The 17,522-nt window shown below is 36.8% G+C and overlaps 1 non-coding gene across 1 annotated transcript; it reads left to right on the forward strand.

Annotated features, from left to right (window-relative positions):
- Window positions 1–465: 465 nt before the first annotated feature.
- LOC136207701 (small nucleolar RNA R71) lies at window positions 466–572 on the forward strand. The gene has a single exon (XR_010676830.1). It is a non-coding gene; the product is annotated as a small nucleolar RNA R71 (small nucleolar RNA).
- Window positions 573–17,522: the final 16,950 nt, after the last annotated feature.

Consider the following 17,522-nt stretch of genomic DNA (forward strand, 5'->3'; position numbering starts at 1 on the left):
TTATCTCTCCAGTTAAAGTTAGGATGATTTCTCCATCCAGGATTATATGTATTGGAATGAGGGTTATTATTTTGGTTTTGCCCTTGGACAAAGTTTACCTGTTCAATTTCACTCATTCCTTTGTAATCCACATCCGTTCGGATTGGTTGACCATTAGGATCACACGGTGCCATAAACCTATCAATTTTGTACGACAAGGCAGAAAATTGGGCTTGCAACATCGCTACTGGATCAAGATTCACTATACCTTTAACTGATGATGTCGTTGAGGATGATGGTTTTGCTAATGGTACGTGTCCATGTTCTGCGGGCCACATACTGCTGTTGATTGCCATTTACTCTAAAAGTTCTCTTGCTTGGGCAGATGTTTTCTTCATGAATAACCCTCCAGACATAGCATCCAATGAACCTCTAGTTGTAGGATTTAGTCCATTATAAAATGTTTGCATTAAAAGTTCAGCGGGCAATTGGTGGTTTGGGCATAAACGTTGAAGTTCTTTAAAACGTTCCCAAGCCTCATAAAGAGTTTCACTATCATTTTGAGAAAAAGATGTTAACTCTTTAATGACTCTTGCGGTTTTTGCTAAAGGGAAAAATTTTGATAAAAAATGCTTGGGCTAATTGCTCCCAAGTCTCAATTGATGCGGCTAGCATAGAAGTTAACCATTCTTTGGCTCGATCCTTCAAGGTAAAAGGAAAAAGGCGAAGTTTGATTGCTTCTGCAGTTACATCAGTAATTTTAAAAGTGTCACAAATTTCTAAGAAATTTGTCAAATGGGTATTAGGATTTTCGTTAGGTAACCCGTAAAACGTTACATTATTTTGCAACATATTAAGCAACGTAGGCTTAATTTCAAAATGATGTGCATTAATTTGGGGTCTAACTATACTGTTAGTTACACCGGCCACTCCTGGCCTAGCGTAATCCATAAGTGTGGCCATAACTTCTGGCTTGGTAATTTTAGTTTTTATTGGGATTTGGTTTTTCTTTTTCTTTTCTTTCTTATTATTTTTAAGGGTTCCTTCAATTTCTGGGTCAATAGGATCTGGTGATGTGCCCGAACTTCGAGAACTGCGCATGAACTTGAAATTTCGCACGAACAGAAACTACCTATAAAACAGAATTTGAAAAATAAATATGTTAGTAATTGAAAAAAAGTTTGAATAAGTATGAATAAACCTAGATTCGTAATAAAACATGAAAAATTTAAAATTTTGTCAAAAATTTTGGCGTTCCCCGGCAACGGCGCCAAAAACTTGTTGAGCGATTTCCGCAAGTGCACGGTATACGCTTGTAGTAATAAAAGATATCGATCCCACAAGGAACGTTTTTTTTAACAAAACTTATTTACAATCGGTTAAATTTACTTTAAGGTTTATAATATGTGAAAATCGTTTAATCGGTTTTGGTTTTGAAATTGCTAGAATAAGAATTAGATTAGAATGTGAAGATGTTAGAAAGTATCTGATTAAAAATGAATTTGCAAAACAGGAACGTTTTAGTACTTTAGAAAAGTAAACAAGTATATTTGTTTGCATTAAGCAAAGAAAACAACTTTAAACTTTGTACGAATTATAAAGATGAAATAAATGACGAAACCTCTAATTAATTGGCTTTGAACGCGACAAAACCCTTATCCGGGATAATTGCCCTTAACCAAATTAAAACTCTACCGAGATAATAATTTGTCTAAGTGTTCAACAAAGTTTCCTTGTAAAGATTTTGGATTAAATACGTTTTAATGAAAACACCAGCAATCACTTTAGTGGATTGGTTACCATAAGTGCTGCATAAAGATCGATCGAATAGAACGGACTTTATTAGATGGAATATAAATTGATACAAGTTTACAGAGAACATGGGGCATTGAATTCTTCGACGGCGTGCAAGTGAACGGGTTGTCAATCCTTTCCTTGGGTTTCGTTAGAGTTTGTCAGGCTCAGGGGCGAATCCTCTACTCAATCTTCTCGTTGAACCTTCATAATAGAGACTGGGTCGGTCCACTACCAAAATGTAAACTAAACTAGAACAATGTCTAAACGCTACTGAATTTGTTATTATTTTGTAAACAATGTGTGTACATCATATTGCTTTTGAACAGAATCGAAATCTAACTTCTGAATCTCTTGATTCGGAATTTCTGCATAAATTCTACACTAATCTCTTTCTTCTACACATATATCATTCTCTTTGAACTCTCCATCAACTCTTTATTTATAGATGTTGAAGAGTCTTGATTGAAGTGTCGTGTCCATTGTGAAGGATCGTGTCCATTGTGAAAGATCGTGTCCGTTGTGAAAGGACGTCTTTATCCACCCGAATGATCGCGTTTCGTCGAAACCAAAAGTGTGTAACTAGGCTTCTAAAATCTCCTGCTCGTATCGAGAATATTAAATTCTCTACCGAGAATGGGGGAGCATCAATTGTACTTCGAACGAAGGGAAGAAAGGCTGAAGGACGCGTGTCGCGACCGTGAATAGGGGGGCCGCGGTCGCGGCACGGAGCGTTTTTCACTTCTTCCCTCTCGTTCGTGTCCTCAACTTGGCGTTATTAATTTTCGTCGTCTTTGACTCCTTTTGTAGGGCTTTTCTTCTATTTTTGAGCTCTTTTTACTCCTATTTGGATTTTACCAAATATTTATGCACCTTGCACGAAAGAAACATATTCGAGAGTAAAAGTATTCTAAATAGGTATGAATAGCATAAATTCGTAGCAATATTGATGTAATTATTGATGATATTTTAGGTATATTTTAGGCTTAACAATATGCTAGTTTTATGAATTTCAAATTATATCAAATGGATGTTAAAAGTGCATTTCTTAATGGCTTTATAAACGAAGAGGTATATGTTAATCAACCTCTTGGGTTTGAAGATCCAAAATTCCCAAACGACGTTTATAAACTCAAAAAGGCCTTGTACGGCCTGAAACAAGCACCACGTGCTTGGTATGAGAGGTTGACAAACTTCCTGCTGACCAGGAACTATGTCAGAGGTAAAGCTGACACAACCTTGTTCATTAAGAAAAGGGGTAAAAATACCCTGCTGGCTCAAATTTACGTAGATGATATAATATTTGGTGCTACTGACGAATCTATGTGCAAAGAATTTAGCAAACAGATGCAAACTGAGTTCGAGATGTCTATGATGGGCAAACTCAACTTCTTCCTTGGACTTCAAATCAAGCAAGGTAAGAATGGCATCTTCATTAGTCAGTCTAAGTACGCCAAAGAGATGCTAAAGAAATTCGATATGGAAGATTGTAAACCCATATCAACCCCAATGGGTACTGATACTGTCCTATGCTCAGATGAAAAAGGTAAGTCAGTAGATAACAAGCTGTATCGAGGTATGATTGGCTCTCTACTCTATCTTACTGCTAGTAGACCTGATATTCAGTACTCAGTATGTTATTATGCAAGATATCAAGCTGACCCCAGGGAATCTCACCTTATAGCTGTAAAAATAATTTTCAGATATTTGCAGAGCTCAGTTAATGCAGGTTTATGGTATCCAACTTTAAATGACTTCACACTCATTGGATACACTGATGCTGACTATGGACGAGATAAGCTAGAACGTAAGAGTACTTCAGGAGGATGTCATTTCCTTAGAAGTTGTCTAGTATCTTGGTTCAGCAAGAAGCAGTCATCAGTTGCCCTGTCTACAACTGAAGCTGAGTACGTTGCTGCTGGAAGCTGTGTTGCTCAAGTACTATGGATTAAGCAACAACTTGAAGATTATGGAGTCAAAACGAAAACAATAGAGGTCAAGTGTGACAACAAGAGTGCCATTGACCTATCTAAAAATCCAATCCAACACAGCAGGATGAAACATGTCAGCATAAGGCATCACTTCATTAGAGATCATGTACTCAAAGGTGAGATCAAGTTGTCCTACGTACCAATAGATGAACAGCTTGCGGATATCTTTACGAAGCCTTTGGCTCGTGAGCAATTTAACATATTAAGGGAAGCTATCAGTATGTCTAATCCTCTTCAATAATTCTATACGCTTAATTGAATGTTGAGTGATTACCATGCTGAGTGATTTATGCTAAATTAGTAATCATTGCATGCTGAGTCAAAATCACCCTATGCTGAGTAGACATACATACTGAGTGATTATTCCTATGATGTATTACTAAGCACGCTGAACAATTCATCCACACAAAACTGACTACTCAAAGTTCCAAAACGTTTGATATTCCAAATACTGAGTAAAGTTTCATTGCGTAATTAATGCTAGCACGCATATTGAATAGCCACCTAGGATGACGTAAGCATAATTATTGGAAAGATACATACGTCGTATGTGTCATAAATATCAGAATAATTGTCGATTTATCATCTCGAGGAAAAACGGCCAATTCAACGAATCAGATCTCCTCGGTAACAATATAAATAGTGGAAGAGTCCCCATCTTCTACTCTTTACGCTCAAAAATCTCTGGCATTCTATTTCCAACTCTCAAAAATCCCAGATCCTTTAAAAACTCTTAAGAAAATGTCTGACTCCTAAAACCTCTCTGGAGCTGATTACGATCAAAATCACTCCGATGAAAACCCTTCATCCTCTATTCAGGAGGAGTATGAAGAGACATCAATAGAATCCCACGAAGGTGGTCAGCCTGACCAAACTCAGGACAACACCATCGCCAAAAACCCCAAAGCTGACCAAGCTGGCTCATCGAAACAGACTCAGAAAGAGAAAGGCAAGAAACCCAGAACCTACTCACTAGTATACAACCAAGTTAAGGGGGACAAGATTGATCATTCACGTTGGTTCTAAAAAGGGTTCGTGGAAGCAGAGAAACCCTTCTGCGAATGGATATCTAAGAACGACTGGAAAGAACTATTCTCCATTCGTGAGGCAACTTATCCTGAACTGGTTAAAGAGTTCTACACCAACCTGAAAGTAGCCAACGATAATAGGGATTACTTGGTCACTGAGGTCCGGGGAAAGGAGATATTCATCAATCCTCCCTATCTGGCTAAGTTGTTGAAGCTGAAGAACACAGGGACAAAACTTCGAACCACAAACGACCATGGTAAGATTAAATTCCCAGCTGAATTCTGTAGACCTCCCGGTTATGTAGGAGAAGTATCTAGTACTTGCATGGGTCGAGACCAAAAGATGGCCCATTACATCCTGACCAATTTTATCTTTCCAAAAGTCAATTGTGCCTCCTCAACAACAAATTTCGAGCAGTGCTTCATCTGGCACATGCTGACCTACCAGCCTCTGAACATGCCCGTCTTTCTCATCGGTGGATTTCTGCGAAGTTCTGGTACGCTTAGGTTAGGATCCCTCATCACCAAAATCCTCAAGGATTATCAAGTCAGTTTGGTTGAAGAGATCGAAGTCTGGGGAACTGAGATCACTGCTGGTATCCTGTTTGGTTTGGCTTTTGACCAACCAACAAAGTTGAAAAAGGGAAAGAAGGTAGTAGGTGAAGCTGAGGAAGATAAGGGTATGCTGACTAGGAAGGGAAAGCAAGTGAAAAAGGCTGATGCTGACCGAAAAAGGAAAGCTCTGCAAACCTGTTGAAAAGATGTACTTGCTGTCCCAAAGAAGTTTAGAATTGTGTCAAGGTCCAAGCAAGTTGCTACAGAGGAAGGTCAGGTAACACCTAAGTCAGCAGGCAAACTCAAAAGGCAAGCTGAGCCTGAAGAAGAGAGTCAAGATACTCCTAAGATGCCCCTGAAGAAGAAGAAGAAGTCCTCTGAACCCAAACCGATCGAACCTACTGACTTTGTCATACCTGAAGACTCACACTTTGTGAGAAGTTAGGAGGATAATGTTGAAAAATCATCTACTGACCAAGGTGATGACTTTGAAAATCTTGGCGGTCAGTTTAATGATGATGCTGACGTAGAGAACGAAGTTGATGCTGAGCCAACTAATAAAGCTGATACTGATCAGGTTGAGGACACTGATCAAATTGGGGATGCTAATCCTGTAGGTGATGCTGAGCAAGTTAGGAACACTGTGCAGGTTGAAGAGGCTGAGCAAAGTGAGGATATTGAGACAATTGCCGCTGATCCCTCTCCTCCAAAGAACCGTAAAAGACAAAGACTCAAGAGAAAGGCTCAAAAGTCTTCTGTAGAGGATATCCTGGATGACTCTCCACCAGAAATCCAACTTGCTGCTCTAACCAATTTCTTTAACAAACCATGTCCTGAAAAGCCAAAGGAAAAGCCAGTCTTTGTTCATCATGCTGAGAAACAAGCTGCTCCCAAAACTCCTGCCGAGTAAATACTCGATGATTCTGCTATTCCAGCTAAAGAACCTGCTACTCAGGTCACTTCTAAACCGTCTGGTCAGCTTCAGACTGATCCTGAGTTAGTGAATACTTCTGCTAATCATCCCCTTCCACATCCATCCACACAGCCTGAAAACCAGTCAGTTCCTGTTGGTAATCAAAATACAAGTCCAGCTGCTGACCATGCTGGCAACTCCAACTCTGACCAGCCCCAAACCACTCCGGCCGCTGAGCAAAATCCTCCCACCTTCACCTACCTGAATGCAACTGCATCTGGGCGAGGAATCATTGACTCTGCTCAATCCTTACTTCAGGATCTGAGTCAGACTCATACTGAAGCTACTGGATCAAGTCGTACTGAGCCAAACCAAGTCTCATCTGTCACACAGCTTTTAGCTAAAATCAAAGGACTGAAAGATCTTCTAAGTGTCGTGACAACTTTCCAAGCTCAGCAGTCCAAGCAAGAATCTGTTGAAAAGCTGGCAGAACTTCAACTAAAGATGGTGCAGCACATGGATTCCCTTCAAGGGCAAATCAACAATCTTCATGTTTCCCACTCAGCATATGCAACCTCTGCTGAGATTCATCAACTCTTCAGCCAGCTTAGTTTTGAACAGAAACGGACTAGTGAGTTAATCTCCTACACCTCCCAATGTTCCATTGAACAGATAAGTGAAGTTGTCCGCATACTCAACCTGAATAAAGCAGACATGGACACTGACCAACTGAAGACAAATGAGCTTCTGAGATATACCCAAGCTGTTTGGAAACATGTTAGGCACACTAACGGACAACGTCAGTTTTATGATGCAAACTTACTCAGGATGTTTCATAAATCTTTCGCCATGCTGACAAATTCTATGTCTTGGGTGAGCAAATCTCAGGAATATTTGCTGAATATGATCAGTGCCGCCATCAGAATACCAAGTGCAACTGTCGATGATGGTGTAGCCATCTTTGATGGTCTTCGGGAGAGTATTTATCAGCTGAAAGAGTATTCCTCCAGACTGGTTGATGCCGTTCAAACCAATACCTTTATTCCTCCTCCACACGATGCTGGCAAAACGGGGGAGAGACAAACGCAAGCTGATGGAACTCAGCATATGGGAGGAGCATCTGGAGCATCTGGATCAAGAAGTCAGCAACAAGGGAAAGCCAAAGGCAAAGGAATTCCTGCTCATCATGCACAAGTCAATTGGAAGAAATAGTGCTATCTGTTTTACTTGACTTGTAATCTATTTTGGCATGTCTATCTTATTGTGCTGACTATCTATACACTTGTTTGGCATCTTTCACTCCAACTGTTATATCTTATGTGATGCTTACTACTATGCTACATGCTGAACTATCTAAATTGAACAAACAATCAGACTAAGTAAACATATGATCTCTTCTGAAAACTGACCTAAACCCATCTAAATTAAATCTTAGAAAATTTAGAGTTAGGATAAGTCAGTATATGCAACCCTTGCGGGGGAGTAATTTCAGAAGAAAGAAAGAATATTCAATCATGGGGAATTTCAAAATTGAGTTCCATAATTATATATTTTTCCAACATCAAAATGGGGGAGTTTGTTGAAACACCTTTCCACAAGATTTTTATTTGACAAAATAATCCATGATTAAGAGACAATTAAATTTAAGTGCTTTTATTTAATTGTACTAATATGTTTTTTCAATGTTGAGTATAAACATAAACGCAAACAGAAATAAAAAGTAAGACAGGACAACATCAGCATGAGAACACAACACAAGCTGAGTGAAGAGCAACTCAGCATAATGGAAGATAAGTCATATTTAGAACAACAGCTTAAGAATGAAGCTGATCAAAGAAGCTGAGTAGAACGGAACTCAGCATGAAAGAAGTAAAGTCTGCTTCAGAACTAGATCTTGCAGAACGAAGTTGACCATGGAAGCTGAGTGAAAAAGAACTCAATATGAGAACTGGCAGACAATCAACTATCGGAGTAAAGTTGGGTGATCAACAGGACAGCATGAATGATCCGTTAGCTAAAAGACAAATCTGACAACTGTCTGCACCAATAATAGAAGTCTTGGAATTACGCAAAAGCCAAATTTCGAGACGCATAGGTCAACTGTTCGTTACTAAAAGACAAGCTGCCGCAAGAAGACAAAGCCTGTAGGAAGAAGACAAGCCTGACATCTGAAGAAATCAGAAAACAGGATTGGGCTGCACATCTGAAGCTGACCAGAAGCTTGTCCCCCAAAAGAGCCGTTTTGGATTCAACGGACAAATCAAATTCAAATGATTTGATTCTCAGAGTACAACTATAAAAGGGACAAGGATATCTCTTGGACATTTTCCGATTTACAGAAAATACAAGAGAGAAAAATACAAGCCAAAAAGCACATCAAAACAAAGAGAAAGATCTTACACCAAACTTCTATTCCTGTGTAAATGCTAGAGTGATTCTTGTGATCATCTAAAGTGTTCTTTATCTGAAAAAGAACAAAGTCTGTAATCATTTGTATTAATGAGAGTGTTATGCTGAGTGCTTGGTTGCAAGTACTCAGTGGTAGAGAAATCTAGGTGTTGGGTGATAGCACTTAGTAGGAGTTAAGTAGTCGAATAGAGGAAGGTACTCTTGCATATTCAACTGCCTTGTAAACGGTTTGTGCTCTACCTTTAAAGAGCTCGGTATTGGATTTAAAAAGCCCGGAGGGACTCTGGGGACTGGACGTAGGCAGAGAGGCCGAACCAGGATAAGTCGTACTGAGTAATTTCTAAACTCTCTCAATATATATAAATATCTGTTTGTGTTGCTTGTAATATTTACTCAGTATATAAATTGCTTAAACTAACACTGAGTAAATCTGAGTAAATCTGAGTGCTGAGTTGGAAGCTGACCACAATGGTGTAAGTTCTCAACTCACAAGTAAAACAGCTCTAGTCAATATCTGACCAAAGCTGTCTTACGCCTCAACCACCCGTGCTGACCAAAGCTGAGTTGGTAAACTCAAAGAATTATATCAGGTCAGCGTAATTAAAAGCGAAAAATTTATATTAGTTCCTAACCCCCCCCCTGGAACTAATCTCAAGGGACCAACACTGGTTTCTAAGAGATTAATAGCAGTAGCAGAGATGCAAAATGGCTTATACAGACTTACACCAGAGTCATTCAAGCAGGATATCTTGAAGAATTTCAGTGCCAACACTCAAGTCAATAAAGATCATATAGTTTGTTCTGTAGTTATAAATAAACCATCTGATGTTGTGCTTTGGCATAATAGAATGGGTCATATGTCTCATATTAAACTCAAGCATACTTTTCCTTTATGCGTTCTACATCGGTGAAAGATTGTTCAAGTTGTTTACAAATGAAAATGTCAAGAAAGTCCTTCTTTAGTAGTTCAATTTCTTCAATGGAAAAGTTTGAATTACTTCATGTTGATTGTTGGGGTCCTTACAAGAAGAAGTCACTAAGTGGTGAAAGATATATGTTAACACTTGTGGATGATTTTACAAGAACTACTTGGACTGTCCTTTTTAAATCTAAGGATCAGGTTCATATGCTGCTACATCAATTTATCAAGATGGTTCACACTCAATTTGGCATTAAAGTTAAAAAGATAAGAACTGATAATGGCCTAGAATTCACAGGAGCTAATACTCAAACAGTGTTTGCATCTTATGTGATAATTCATCAGAAAACATGTGTGTATAAACCTCAACAGAATGGAGTGGTTGAGAGGAGGCATAGAAGTTTAGTGTCTGTGGCAAGAGCATTACTGCATCAGGCAGGCTTAAACACAAAATTTTGGGGAGAAGCTCTCAATCATGCTACTACTTTGCTAAACATGACGCCCACAAAGATTCTGTATTGGAAGTGTCCATATGAATTACTTCATAGTTTAGAACCTGATTATGGTCAATTAAGAATTTTTGGTTGTGCTTGCTATTTTACTAACAATGTTCCTCACAAAGACAAATTTGCAGATAGAGCAATTGCAGGTATCTACCTTGGAGGTTCTATGGGGCAAAAAGGCTTCAAGGTTTATGATCTACAGGATCACAAACTACATGTTACTAGAGATATTGTTTTTCAGGAGCATGTTTTTCCATACCAAAACCCACAGCTGGCATCAACAGATATCTCCTCTAATGATTGCTGCATACCAGTTTTGCCCGTGTCTATCACACTAGAGAATATTTCATCGCCTTTGAGTTATCAACCTCATCCAGATATGCAGCAGCATTCATCTTCTCAAAAGGATTTTGATGATTCAAATGCCTCAGGTAGTTCACCCTATCCACATCATGAAATACTTGAATCAACTGAAGTTGACAGTTCAAACCTCCATATATCTCCATCATTGTCTGGTTCTTCTCAGTTACCAATCACTACTACTATTACTGCATCTCTATTGATTCCTACCAGGGTGTCAAATAGAAGCAGCAGAAAACCAGTGTGGATGGATGACTTCATAGTCAACTATACTAAAGTCATGGAGCCTGCAAATATATCCTTTGCCCCAGCATACACAGGTTTCCTAGCTAACATACAAAAGATTTATGAACCAGAAACCTATAAAGAAGCCAAACTCAATCCCCACTGGATTACAGCTATGAAGCAGGAAATTGAAGCCCTAGAATTGAATGATACTTGGCAATTGGTACCATTACCACCAGGAAAGAAGGCCATAACTTGTAAATGGATTTTCAGGGTCAAATACAAGCCAGATGGCAGTGTTGACAGATACAAGGCACGATTGGTTGCCAGAGGTTACAATCAGCAGTTTGGGATAGATTACTACGACAGTTTCTCGCCAGTTACCAAAGTGGTGACTGTTAGAGTTTTTTTGGCAATAGCTGCTGCTCAAGGATGGCCAATCTACCAAATTGACATCAATAATGCCTACTTACATGGCACCATAGATGAAGAACTCTATATGGAAGCACCAGAAGGGTATCAAGTACCAACAGAGGCAGTTTGCAAGCTTTCTAAGTCCCTTTATGGCCTAAAACAGGCAGGAAGGCAATGGAACAAAGCTTTTACATACAAGTTGTTAAGCATTGGTTTTGAGAAATTAGTGCATGACTATTGTCTATTCACTAAGAAAACTCAAGGTGAATTCATCTGCTTAATTGTGTATGTAGATGATGTTTTGATCACTGGAACTTCAGTGTCTCTCATTGCAGAAGTTAAAAAGGAGTTACACAATGCATTCACAATTAAGGATATGGGATTGGCTAAATACTTTCTTGGATTTGAGTTTGCCAGGTCCAAGGCAGGAATTTTTATATCTCAACAAAAGTACATCCATGATCTGTTATTAGAAGCTGGTTTAACCAATGTTTCTATAACATCCAGTCCTTTTCCTGCTGGGTTGAAACTGGACACAGAATCTCAATTATATGGAGATGGGGCAAGGTACAGAAAGATCATTGGAAAGCTGTTGTACTTAGGCTTCACAAGACCGGACCTTTCCTATGTTACACAGCAATTGAGTCAATTCATGTCAACTCCAACTCAGTTGCATATGGATGCTACTATCCATGTTCTTAGAACTTGCAATGTACTAAGGATAAGGGGCTTTTCTATGGAGCAGCTAATGATTTTAACTTAGTGGCATACTGTGATTCGGATTGGGCTAAGTGCAAAGATTCCAGGAAATCAGTGACAGGTTATTGTGTGTTCTTGGGAGATGCATTAGTGTCATGGAAGTCTAAAAAGCAAGGAACAGTCAGCAAATCATCTGCTGAAGCTGAATATCGAGCTATGGGAACTACTTCCTGTGAACTAAAATGGCTCACTTATGTTCTGAATGAATTCAAGGTTGTGCCATTAATGCCTATACCCTTATTCTGTGACAACCAGGCTGCAATCCATATTGCTGCCAATCCTGTTTTTCATGAAAAGACAAAACATATCGACATTGATTGTCACATTATCAGGGATCATCTTTCATCTGGTTTTCTCACTACACCTTATGTGGATTCGGCTCATCAATTAGCAGACATGTTCACAAAGCCATTAACTGCCAACCAAATGGTATATGCTTTATCCAAGATGAAGTTAATTTCGATTCCTACTACTTCATCTTGAGGAGGGGGTGTTGGATTAAATAAAGAAGAATGAAGTGCATGCTCACAGAAGCAACTATACACTCAAGTTTAGAAGATTATATCTTTCTCTCTTTTGTTATTTTCTGTTTTGGGTTTGTTAGAAAAAGAACATTCTAGAGGGAAGGTTAGTTACACAAATTAGATATTTGTATAAATATCTACCTCTTGTAATCATTGTTTCCTAACTCAATAAACAAGATATTTTCATTTCCAATTTGTTGAAGATGGTTGTTACCTTTTTTCTCTCTTTTTGTCCCTTGTTCTGGTGCAGTTTTGTTTTTACATTTTTTAAGGAGCATCAATTAATTTAGGTGGTGGGCACCAGCTGCTTCTTTTGGAATCTTTATCTTACTTAAATTGATTTAACTTCACCCATAATTCCAAATTAATCCGTGATTTGGATTACGATTTTTATCACAACCCATTCATTATCCAATTCTAATTAGTAATTAATTTAATTAAGTTAATTTGTAATTCCTATTAGCTTAATCTAGTTCAGTTGAGTCAGTTAAATTAATTAGCTAAGTATTTCTATTTTTATTAGTTTAAATCGGTGTAATTGTTATGGATTAATTCATTTATTTAACTATTTTTTACATTATCTTAAAATTAATTTAATTAGCTAAGTATTATCGGTTTATTTTAAACTAATTGTTCATAATGGATTTGGGGCAACTAAGTCATTTTTTCTTTAATTTCTTGTTATGGACAAATTAAGGGTTTTTGGCGTCAGTGTTTATCTTGACGGTCGCTAAAAAAGGCATCATTAGAGTCGGTTGTTTGAACAACTAACCCTAATGATAATAAACTAATGACGGTTAATATAAAACTACAATGATCGTCGCCAAACAGGCATTATTAGAGTCTGTTGTTTGTAACAACTGACTCCAATGACCTTTAGCGTCGGTTGAAGACAGAAACCATCGCTAATATAGCAACGCTAAAGCCCATTTAAGACATTATTGGAGTCAGTTATTTGAATAATCGAGTCCAATGACCTTTAGCCACGGTTATTAGTTGCAACTGTGGCTAATAAGTCGTGGTCATAGGCTATTTCTATACTATTAATGTTGCTTGTTATCAATTGGGCTCATTAAAGTTAGTTATGAGAGACTTGGTACATGTGTTTGCCTACATATTTGTCTACATATTTGTTTTTGGCAAGTTCATTTTCTGATTGGCTCCACTAGCTTCAAAGGTAAGTCCATTTCTTTTGTTGGAACTTGTACTTATAGACTATGCTAAACCATAAGTAACAAGTTCAATGGTTAAAAATTTTACCATATCAATAGTTTAGTCTTGAATACTGCTGGAAGGCAACAATATAAAACATCATCATATTTATAGTTTATTGTTTCAGGTACTTCTGACATGCTTATGGTTTGTGAAGCTGCTGAGTGTGCTACTTGAGTAATGTCTTAGCTCAGTGCACATAGGGTTATAAGCTGGTTCTTCCATCACTTTTAAAGGTGCTTAGTTTGTGTTAATTTTTTTTACTAAACATGATAGTACTTTGTTAGTCATTGAACCTGTCATTTTTCTTATTTCATAACTAAAAAGTTGTTTCATTAGCAAGATGTGTGCTTCAGCAATTTGTTGTTTATAGTTTGATGCATTATATTGCAAGTTTCATATTGTTGTTTATAGTTTGATGCATTATTATTGTACTATTTATGCTTATTTGGTCAATATTAGAGCTCTTTTCAATCCAAAATATTTTATTTTTTAATTAAAAACATATAATTGGCCACGGTTTTTAGTAAAAATGGTGCCTAATGTCCAGTCATTTGCCACGGTTTTTTACTAGAAACCATAGAAAATGATGAGCATTTACCACGGTCTCTTAGTAGAAACCATTTCAAATGTTCAACATTTGCCACGGTTGTAGGACCGTACACCCCTTTTTGTCACGGTTGTAAAACCATGGCAAAAACCCAAAAACAACCATGCCAAAAGGTCATTTTTGTACTAATGCTGGTGTGGATGAGGAACATTGCAAGGCAATGCTTGTGGAGGAAGGGTTTAGTCAAGTTGTAAGGGTACATTTGCATGTCGTTTTCTCATTGTTGTAAAACACATAAAAAAATTATGCTTTATTTACTCATGTTTCTATGAAGAACTTCGAGTTGGAGCAACTAAATGTCAAGACAGTATTCCTGTATGAAAAGTTCGAGGGGCATATTTATGTGCAGTCTTTAAGGGGGTTTGGGTTGAAGGAAAGGAAGATTACGTATTTTTATTGAAGAAATCTGTGGATGATCACTAAAGCAATCCTCGAGAAAATTGCATAAGAGTTTCGATTCTTTTATGTTGTCACATGGCTACTTAAGATCATCTTATGATAGTTGTCTCTATTTGAAGAAGGTTTTGATATTTATGCTCAATGCTTGTATTAAGCATGAAATGCATTTATGTTTATAGGGAAACAAGTGGCGGGTCAATAAGAACTCGAAAAGTTCGATTAGCTTATATATATATTGTGAAATTCTCAGACAACATGAATGAGATGGTTATGTTGTTGAGCCTATTGTTATGTGATCAGACGAGAATAAATTATTGTTGGTAAGATTTGATTTATGATAAGAATTAGATGATTAAGAATTCCTAATTGTGTTGGAATATGTTTAAGTTATAATAAAATATAAATAATTAGTTTGGGTATATATAATAGTTTGGAAGTTGTTAATAGTATGCTTACAGGCACCTGTCTTGGAATAGCAACCGATATAGTGTTATTTAGCTCAAATTGAGCTTGTACTGTATCTTGCAAGAGCATACGGTAGCAATACGATATTATGAAATTTAAGGTTACATGTCTTGCAAGACCAGATGATAGTGCATATCTATCGATATGGAATTGTTTAACCATGAGACCATTGCACATATTTCACTTAGGTTTAACTAAGTGATGATAAGTTTTGGGTGATTTTACTTGCACCCCACTTTGGAGGGTATTACTCTCAACTTTTTATTTTATTTCCATCACTTTATGTTTAATATAAATACTTTATTGTAATGATGTAAATATAAGTAATTATATTTATAGAGCATGCAATTCACTCATATTTTTCATGCTAGGTTCAGAAGTTCTCATGTTTGATAGTTCTATCAGATTCATCTTGTATTCAGATTGGTTAGTACAAATGTATCATTTCTATTATCATATCATACACACTTCATTAGGAATTATTATGTCTTAGGATTGAATTATTTTGTTTTGGTTGAAGTGAATATTATTAAAAAAAAATTGAAAAATACATTGAATTGAATTGAACTTAGTTTGGTTTTCTTTTATTAGATTTTAAGAGACATTAATAAATAATAGGTTTTTTTTTTTTTGGAAAAAAGAATAAGACGTTATTGTATTGGTTGTTTAAATTGAATTGGGATAAATAGTTTAATGATTATGTATATTTATTATATATAAGGTACTCCTCGCGATAATTACCTCTTATTTTAATAGCAAGATACGTTTGACCTCAAAAACTAGCCAACCAGTAGATGCCAGATGTACATCAACTTAAAATTGAAAGGAGGAATTTAGGATATATTGATAAGTTTTGTGTTTTTTCAAATTTTGGGTAAAGGGTAGTTCGGTCTTTTCACAGGGCTAGGGGTGGGAATTCATGGCTGGATATACCCAGCCTCAAATTCCCACCCCTAGCCCCGTGAAAAGACGAAAATACCCTTTCATGGGTTAAGGGTGGGAAAATGCTATTTTTTTTCTCTCCCGACACACGGGCGTGTGGCTATCACGCCTCACCGTGTGGTCGGGCGTGATAGCTACACGCCCAACCACAAGGTGAGGCGTGGGGCTATCACGCCTGACCACACGGTGAGGCATGATAGCCACACGCCCGACCTCACGGTGGGGCGTGATAACCACACGCCCGCGTGTCGGGAGGGCAAAAAAATTAGTCCGCTATTGAATTAAACCCGTAAATACATGTTACGTAAAAAAAATTAGTCCATTGTTGAATTAAACCCGTAAAAAAATTAGTCCGCTATTGAATTAAACCCGTAAATACCTTAATTAACAAAATAAAGATTTAGTTAAACTAAATTAAACAAACGAAAAATTACAAAAATTTAACTAAAAATCTACAAAATTATACTAAATTGAAATGATGAAAGTATTTCTTACTTCATACCTTGGGTAAATTACATACGTGATGTACAATTTTTACCCATAATCACATTTTGGTGTACAATCAAAATTTTGTCATACTAAACTGTACAACCTTTTAGTGACCTCCCACTAAAGTGTACAACAGGTAATTATGACCGGTCAATCCGAAGTCAACGCGCCACCTCAGCAATTTAACTTTTCTAAAAATAAAAAATTAATCCAATTAATATAAAATTACTTTTATACCCTTTATAACATCATCTACTTCAACCTCCATCCTTATTTTCTTTCTATTCCATTTTTAAAAATTATTTCTCTTTCTTCAACCTTCATCCTTATTTTCTTTCTACTCCATTTAAAAAAATATATATTTCTCTCCGTAACTCTCATCTCTCTCATTCTCTCTAACTCTCATCTCTCTTTTATTTTCTCTCTCCTCCATTTTTTTACTACTATTCATTCATTATCAATTGCTATCTTTACTACTCTAAACAAATTGATTATTGTTAAAATTGGTTTTGCAGATGCAAGATGACAGCGTCTGCTTATAAATGGTTGCTTATATTATATATGATTTTATAAATGTGAACACATGCTTATAAATGGCTGCTTATCTTATAAATAGCTGCTTATATTACATATGATTTTTGCAAATTGTTTTATTTTCTAGGACTTGTTCGATGAACCCATGGCTGCTTATATTATATATGATTTTATAAATGTGAATGTGTGCTTTCATTACTAAATTAAAAGGCTCTCTTTCATCAACAATAATTTCATTGCTTATATTATATATGTTTTCGAGCACTCAAATGTTCTCATTTCAAATGTTGAGCAGTTTTGGGAGAAATGGAGAATTAGAGTGATGGAAAAGTTAGAAAAAGAAGTGATACTCATAAAAATAAAATGGAGGAGAGAGGAAATAAGAGAGAGATGAGAGTTAGAGAGAGAAATAATTTTTGATAATGGAGTAAAAGAAAATAAGGATGGAGGTTGAAGAAAATGATGTTATAAAGGGTATAAAAGTAATTTTATATTTAT

The sequence above is a fragment of the Euphorbia lathyris genome, chromosome 9 (assembly GCF_963576675.1).
Source record: "Euphorbia lathyris chromosome 9, ddEupLath1.1, whole genome shotgun sequence".
Lineage (NCBI taxonomy): Eukaryota > Viridiplantae > Streptophyta > Magnoliopsida > Malpighiales > Euphorbiaceae > Euphorbia > Euphorbia lathyris.